The sequence below is a fragment of the Magnolia sinica genome, chromosome 16, assembly GCF_029962835.1.
Source record: "Magnolia sinica isolate HGM2019 chromosome 16, MsV1, whole genome shotgun sequence".
Lineage (NCBI taxonomy): Eukaryota > Viridiplantae > Streptophyta > Magnoliopsida > Magnoliales > Magnoliaceae > Magnolia > Magnolia sinica.
The window spans coordinates 44,570,973-44,578,571 of NC_080588.1; the positions used below are offsets into that span (position 1 = coordinate 44,570,973).

A 7,599-nucleotide genomic window follows, 5' to 3' on the forward strand; every position below is an offset into this window, starting at 1 on the left:
CCTACGCATACCGTGCACTCATGTGGGATAACTCTACTTATCAGGGAGTCTCATAAACCATCTATACTATGGCATATGCAATGGTTAATTATATCTCATAACAAACATGCAGATGATGCGTATGGGCATGTATCGTGATGCTATGTTGTCACATACTCATAATCGATTGTCATATACTCATAATCGGTATCAATAACCGACACCGAAAATTAACATCGATAGTCGGCCTCGATAATCGGCATCGACAATCGGCTTTGACAATGTGAACATTTAACCAACATTGCCCTCAAGGGATGGCCCACATAGAGTCTAACATATAGTGGACCCATGGCCTCAAATAAGGGCCTAATATACAGCACCATGGGCCTCACTCATGAGCTTAATACACATCACGATGAGCCTCTCACATGAGCCTAATATACATCACAATGGGCTTCATCGCCAGGCCCTCAAATGCATCACAATGAGCCTCATCACATAGGCCTCATATACATCACATTAGGCTTAAAAACGGGTCGAATGCACTTCACAATGGGCCTCAAATACAGGCCGCATATACATCACATTAGGCCTCAAACACGAGTTGAATGCACATCACAATGGGCCATAAATACGGGCCATATATACATCACATTAGGCCTCGACAATCGGCCTCAATACCCAATCAACCTCGACAATCGGAATTGGCCTCGACAATCGAAATCAACCTCGATAATCTGCCTCAACAATCAGAATCGAAATCGTCTCAAAAATCGGCCTCGACATTCGAAATCAGAATCAGCCTCGGCAATCGGATTCAGAATCAGCCCCAACAATCGGCCTCGACAATCAAAATCAGCCTCCATAAACCGAATCAACCTTCATAATTTGAATCGGCCTCAACAATCGGCCTCGACAATCAGAATCGGCCTCGGCAATCGGATTCAGAATCGGCCCCAACAATCGGCCTCGACATTCAAAATCAACCTCCATAAACCGAATCAACCTTCATAATTTGAATCGGCCTCAACAATCGGCCTCGACAATCAGAATCAGCCTCGATAAAAAGAATTACAATCAAAATCAGCCTCGATAATCGGAATCAGCCTCAACAATCGGAATCAACCTCAACAATCGACCTCGACAATCGGAATTGATTTTGATAAACAGAATTGGCCTCAACAATTGGCATCGACAATCAAAATCAACCTCGATAAACGGAATCGGCCTCGACAATCAGAATCAGCTCAATAATCGAAATCGACCTCAACAATCGACCATGATAATCGAAATTGGCCTCGATAAATGGAATCGGCCTCAACAGTCAGCCTCGACAATCAGAATCGACCTTGATAAACGAAATTGACCTCGACAATCAGAATCGGCCTCGATAATCGAAATCGGCCTTAACAATCGACCTCGATAATTGAAATCGGCCTCAATAAACGGAATCGGCCTCGACAATCAGAATCGGCCATGATAATCAAATTCAACCTGGACAATCGAAATCGACATCAATAATCAAAATCAGCCTCAATAATCAGAATCGACCTCAACAATCGGCCTCGATAATCAAAATCGACCTCGATAAACGGAATCGGCCTCAACAATCGGCTTTGACAATTAGAATCAGCCCCAACAAACAGAATCAGCCTCGATAAATGGAATCAGCCTCGATAATCAGAATCGGCCTCGATAATCAAAATTGGCCTCGATAATCGGCCTCAACAATCAAAATCGATCTCAATAAACAGAAGCGTCCTCGACACAAGGTAGGGTTCACAGATGGACGGCCGATGATGAATCAAGCAATATCAATAGGTGGGTTAACCCACTAGAGAATGATAAGAATGGGCCTAACTAGGCCTAAGGGAAGGTCACAATGTGGACATTTAATTGTCACTGCACATCAATGTAGAAATTCAACCAACATTGCTCCCAAGGAGTGGCCCACATAGGGCCAAATGTACAATGGGCCCACGGTCTCACACAAAGGCCAAATATATATCGTCATGGGCCTCACTCAAGGCCTCACATTCATTGCATTGGGCCTCACTTATGGGCCATAAATGTTTCACAATGGGCCACGCCCATGGGCCTCGAATACTTCACAATGGGCCTCGCCCATGGGCCTCAATACTAGGCCTCATATATCAAGTGGGCCACATCCACGGACCGCACCAATAGGCTTCATATACATCAATTAGGTTGCATCAATGGGCGGCACTAATGGGCCTAATACATATCACAATGGGCCTTGCCCATAGGCCACGAATACATCACAATGGGCCTTGCCCATAGGCCACGAATACATCACAATGGGCCTTGCCCATGGACCTCAGATTCGAGTAGGTGGCCCCATCATGTGGGCCTTGTATACATCACATCGGGCCTAACTCATGGGCTCAATATACATTATAATGGGCCTCTCCAACTGGGCCACAATTTCATCATAATGGGCCCTATCACTTGGGCCTCAAATACATCATAATGGGCCTCTCCATCTGGGCCTCACATACATCACGCTGAGCCACACAGTAGGTGGGCCCTGTACAACCAGCAAGTGGGCCTGCACCTCCCAAATGGGCCCAACAAATGAGCAACATGGATGTACAGCACGTACATTAAGGTGGACCCCACCATAACATTTATTTTCCATCCAATCTATTCACAAGGTCACAATGGCCTGGATAAAGAGGAAAACAAATTTCATACTTATCCAAAACTTCTGTAATCCCAAAAAGGGTTTCAACGGTAGACGTTCATTCCCCACTATTTTTGCGATGTGGTCCACTTGATCAATGGCTGGACACATCACAGTGTGGCCCGCCATGATGTATCTGAGATCCAATGTATACATAAGTTAACTTAGAGATAGATGAAGTGAAATCACAAAATATCAGCTTGGTGGGAAACTGTTGTGGCCGTTAGAAGTTTTAACGGTGGATGTCACTGTCCCCCACTATTTCTCAAAATAGTTGGACGGTATGGATATAACACATGCAACATGGTGGGTCCCATAGATGGACGGCGTGGATGAAACAGGTGGGACCCACAGAACTTGCTGTCATCAGTACAACAGCTATATGGCTAGTGTGAGATACCCCAACCAATCTGCTTCCCAAAGTGGGTCCACACATGTGGCCCACCAGTCCAATAGAATGGACAGATGGTGTGGATATCTACATACATCATGGTGGGTCCCACATCAAGTGGGCCACTACAGCTGACGTCAATACAGCAGCTATTGAGCTACGTAAGATGCATCGTCAGCTGCTGCTGATGGTACAGGTAGGTCCCACGTAAGGCCCACCACCATATACCCTATAATATATATTATATTTTATTTTATTTTATTATTTTTTATGTTAGCTATTTAGTACACCCCACTGCCAGTTCACACTTCACTGTATAGGCACGTCCAGCGTCCCTGAACGTTGGACGATATGGATATGCATGTGAGTCCCACGTGTGGGAGCCATGGCTGGTGGGTCCCATGTAGACATGGCCCACCTGATATAGATTAATCTGACATTTGTGTTTTCCCAACACCATAAAGGTAGGGTCCACATGGTACCATCCAACACATCCATTAGGTGGGTCTCACACACACCAAACTGCTAGATGGTGTGTTGAAATATATCATCAACGTGGGCCATCAAAATAGGGTGAAGAAAGAGGGGAAAAGAGAGAAAAAGAGGATGGACGAAGGAGAGATCTTGCCACTATGGGCCCCTCTAGACGATACAAACTGTACATCAAATGGCTACCACCACAAGTGAGCTCTCAAATCATCAAATCTAAGTAAAAGAAACAATTCAAATCCTAGAAAACACCCACCTTTAGATCTTGGAGTCCTCCTTCCTCCGATGTGATCTAGAGCTCCATGGAATGCATTTCAACGATGGAGATGAAGCTTGGAGGGTGGAGATGGGAGGTAGGAAGGTGGGCCACACAAAGGTCTCCGCTTTTTGGGAAGCCATGGATGGTTCCCTCCTTGGGGTTGCTTGGGAGAATGAGAGAGAGAGAGAAAGATGTTGGGAGAGAAATGATGGGAGAGAGGGATGGTGAGTGATGGATGGGTGTACTTAGTTGTAAGAGAGAGTTAACTTTAAGGGAGGGGTGATTGTACTTGGGGATGGGGTGTGAGGTGATGTGTACTTGACATGGGATGTGATTGATGAGACATATCATAGAGATTCTCCCAGAATTCGCAATACGTGGCATTTTCCTCGAACTGAACGTCGTTCCACATCTCTGAGCCCGGGTATCGCCTCATCGCGCTAGACACGGCATCGAAACCGTGGTGACGACGCTGTCACTAGGGTACAAGTCTAGGGTTGAGCTGACTCTGGAATATGGGATACGACTCTGGGTCATGTGCAACTACTGATTACGGATCGCGGGTTGCCGAAATTCGATCGGAAGGACCGCGGAAGCCTATGAAATGGTACAGTCTAGGATACGAGTCTCACAAGAAATAAGCATACTCTCTTGTTCTTGTTCTAGGTGGGAAGAGATCACCACTAGGTATTTCTCATCTTCACCTAAATAGAGATATTTTAAGTTAGAGGGTAAAGATTTCAGGTCAAGCTTTGACGCTTTAAGGCTAGACGGTAAAGGAACTACATCAGTTTGGGAAAAATTTTCAAATTGTGGCCTCCATTGGTTAACTTCAAGTACCAGCGTAACATTAAGCATGACATCCATATCCCTAATCGTGTAATCATCTAAATCAGAGGAGTGAGCGAAGCACGTCTCTAGAGGATCAAAGGATAAGGTCATCAGAGCTCTATCTTCCATGGAAGAATCTATCATATTAATGTGGTGGGCCTCATCATCATCCTCTGCCTGTCTACTCATGTTGAAAAAGATATTGAGCTCCAACATCATATTTCTAAAAGATAAATTCATGACCCCATTCTTACAATTGATGATAACGTTTGAAGTAGCAAGGAACAGGCTGTCAAGTATGACAAGAATCTTAGTGCTCATATCTGCAATAAGCTGAGTATCCAGGATGATAAAATCTACTGGATAGTAGAATTTGTCAACTTGGACCAACACATCCTCGATCATCCCCCTCGGTACACGAACAGAGCGATTAGCAAGTTGTAGTGTGGTCCGGGTGGGTTTTAATTCACCAAGACCCAGTTGCTCATAGACTAAGGAATCAAATTTACACTTGCCCCTAAGTCAAGTAATGCATTCTCAATTTAGTGATTCCTAATTATACAAGTGATAGTTGGGCTGCCAGGATCTTTATATTTCTGTGGCACACTTTTCTTGAGGATGACACTCACTTTTTCTATCAGGAAAATTTTCTTTTTGATACTTTACCGCCTCTTGATCGTGCATAGGTCTTTCAGAAATTTGGCATATGAAAGAATTTATTTCACAGCATCCAGAAGAGGGATGTTGACCTTCACTTATTTCAACACCTCTAGAATGTCCTGAGAGTTAGCTAGAAGTTTCGGTGCAATCAACTGCTAGGGGAATGGAGCAATCGGCTTATGTAGAGGTTCTAGTTCTAACCCATGTGAGGCAATGCTAGGTCTATCATTCTCATCTTCTTCCAGGTCCTTAGGTTGTTTAACCCTCACCGGAATGGATTTCTCAACGATCTTTCCACTCCTAAGAGTGGTGATGGACTTAGCCTACTTCATCTGATTTGAGGAGCTTGGATCACTTATCTCATGTTGCGGTTTTGGATTGGGGAGAGGTTGTGCTGGGAATATCCCTTTCTCCCCACTTGCTAAGTGTGACTCCATCTTTTGAAGGGATGATGCAAACATTACCATTATTATTTTGAGATCTTGGAATGCTTGCATCGTATTCTAATTGAATAACTCTTGGTTTTACATGAATTTCTGAACCGTATCCTCCTAAGGCTTCTTTTGATTTAAAAATTATGTAAGAGCCTCTTGAGGGTGAGCCGTTTATCCATTCCTCCAACTGAAATTTAGATGATTTATCCAACTAGGATTGTAAGTATTGGAAGTGGGTCCTTTGAAAGGCCTTTGGTTGTTGTTTACGGTATTTGACTGCTCATTCAATATTTCTTGAAAAGTAGGTATTGTTAGAAATTCTCAGTTGTATGAACGTTACAAGCACATATACCGTAGACAAATTCCTTAGCCTTATCCCTCTTAAGTTCCATGGCCTCGAGTTTTCTTGTGAGACTGGCTACTTTAGCATTTATATCATCTTCCTCTTTCAAAAGATATATTGCGCCCTTCTCCTTTAATTGAGTGGGCTTTGAAGTGGTGCTAGCTTTTAGGGAGATGTTCCATGATTGTGTGTTTTCAACAAGCTTGTCAAAATAATCTCACACATCATCGACATCTTTGTTCATGAATTCCCCATTACACATTGTCTCAACCATTTGGTGCATGGAAGATGTCAGCCCATCGTAGAAGAAACTTGTTATGTGCCACGTTTCAAAACCATGTTGTGAGCGTGAACTGACAAGATCCTTGAACCACTCCCAAATTTGGAAAAATGTTTCATCTTCCTTTGGGGCAAAGTTCATGATTAACTTTCTGAGGGTGTTTGTTTTATGATATGGGAAATTTTTCTTAATGAACTCCCTTGTCATGTCGTTCCATCTGCCAATCGATCATGGACATAGTGAGTGCAACCACGTCTTCAAGGGAAAGAGTTTCAGCCTAACCAGTCATCAAACTCATTAGGAAAGTATAAAGTGGTTATGATCTCATTACTCTCTTTCAAGTGTAAATATGAATTTTCATATTCAAGTCAATGGAATTTTGGAAGGAGTTGGATCACCCCTGGCTTGATATCCATATTTCATATATTTTCTGGAAAAACCATACATGAAGTTGTGCTCACCCCCACCAGTTGTAAATAATCTCGTAGAGTACAAGGTGGGGGGTGCATGATGCACCTCATTTTCATCCTAGATTTCCTCAACCGGAGGTTGAGGTTGATTTGCAACCATAACTTCAACTGACTCAGAGGATCTTAAGTGGTGTCTAATCCTGTGATGGATAGGCAACCCTTCGACTAATCCTCCTTCACTCAAGAGACGTAAAGTGTTGTCATAGACCCACCTAAGCATGAAATACTCTCAGCCCTCAAGTTCAGAATCTAACCTAAAACTTAAAGAGAAAGAAAACTAAGGCAAATAGGAAATCTAAAAAAGAAAAGAGAGAGAAAATTAGAAAGAGGTTACCAGATTGGAGATTGCTATGTTAGGATCCTACAAAATAGAAAAGCAAGTTAGCTTCTAAAAACAAAGCAAAAAAATCCTAACCTATAAACAAAATAGAAAGTAAGTCTAATATTAACCTAATTTTAATACTAATTAAATTCAGAAAAACGCAGTCATCAGTCCCCGGCAACGGCACCAAAAACTTATTCACAACCCCAAGTGTAGGGTCACGATATAGTAATAATCTCGGTAAGACCGAGGTCGAATCCTCAGGGACTAATCTTGTGTGTATCCTAAAAATAACTAGAAGTAAAATTAGAAGAAGATCTAATTAGAAATCTGGAATAAAAATAATAATTGTGAATATTGTTTAAACTATCAATTATAAGTAGGAACTAGGGTACCAAGGATCCACTTATAGCAATCAGGATGTTTCCTTACTTGAT

General features: G+C 42.8%; 1 non-coding gene across 1 annotated transcript; it reads left to right on the forward strand.

The window, feature by feature from the left end:
- Positions 1-6,422: 6,422 nt before the first annotated feature.
- On the forward strand, positions 6,423-6,529 carry LOC131230063 (small nucleolar RNA R71). The gene has a single exon (XR_009163790.1). It is a non-coding gene; the product is annotated as a small nucleolar RNA R71 (small nucleolar RNA).
- The last annotated feature ends 1,070 nt before the right edge of the window (positions 6,530-7,599 follow it).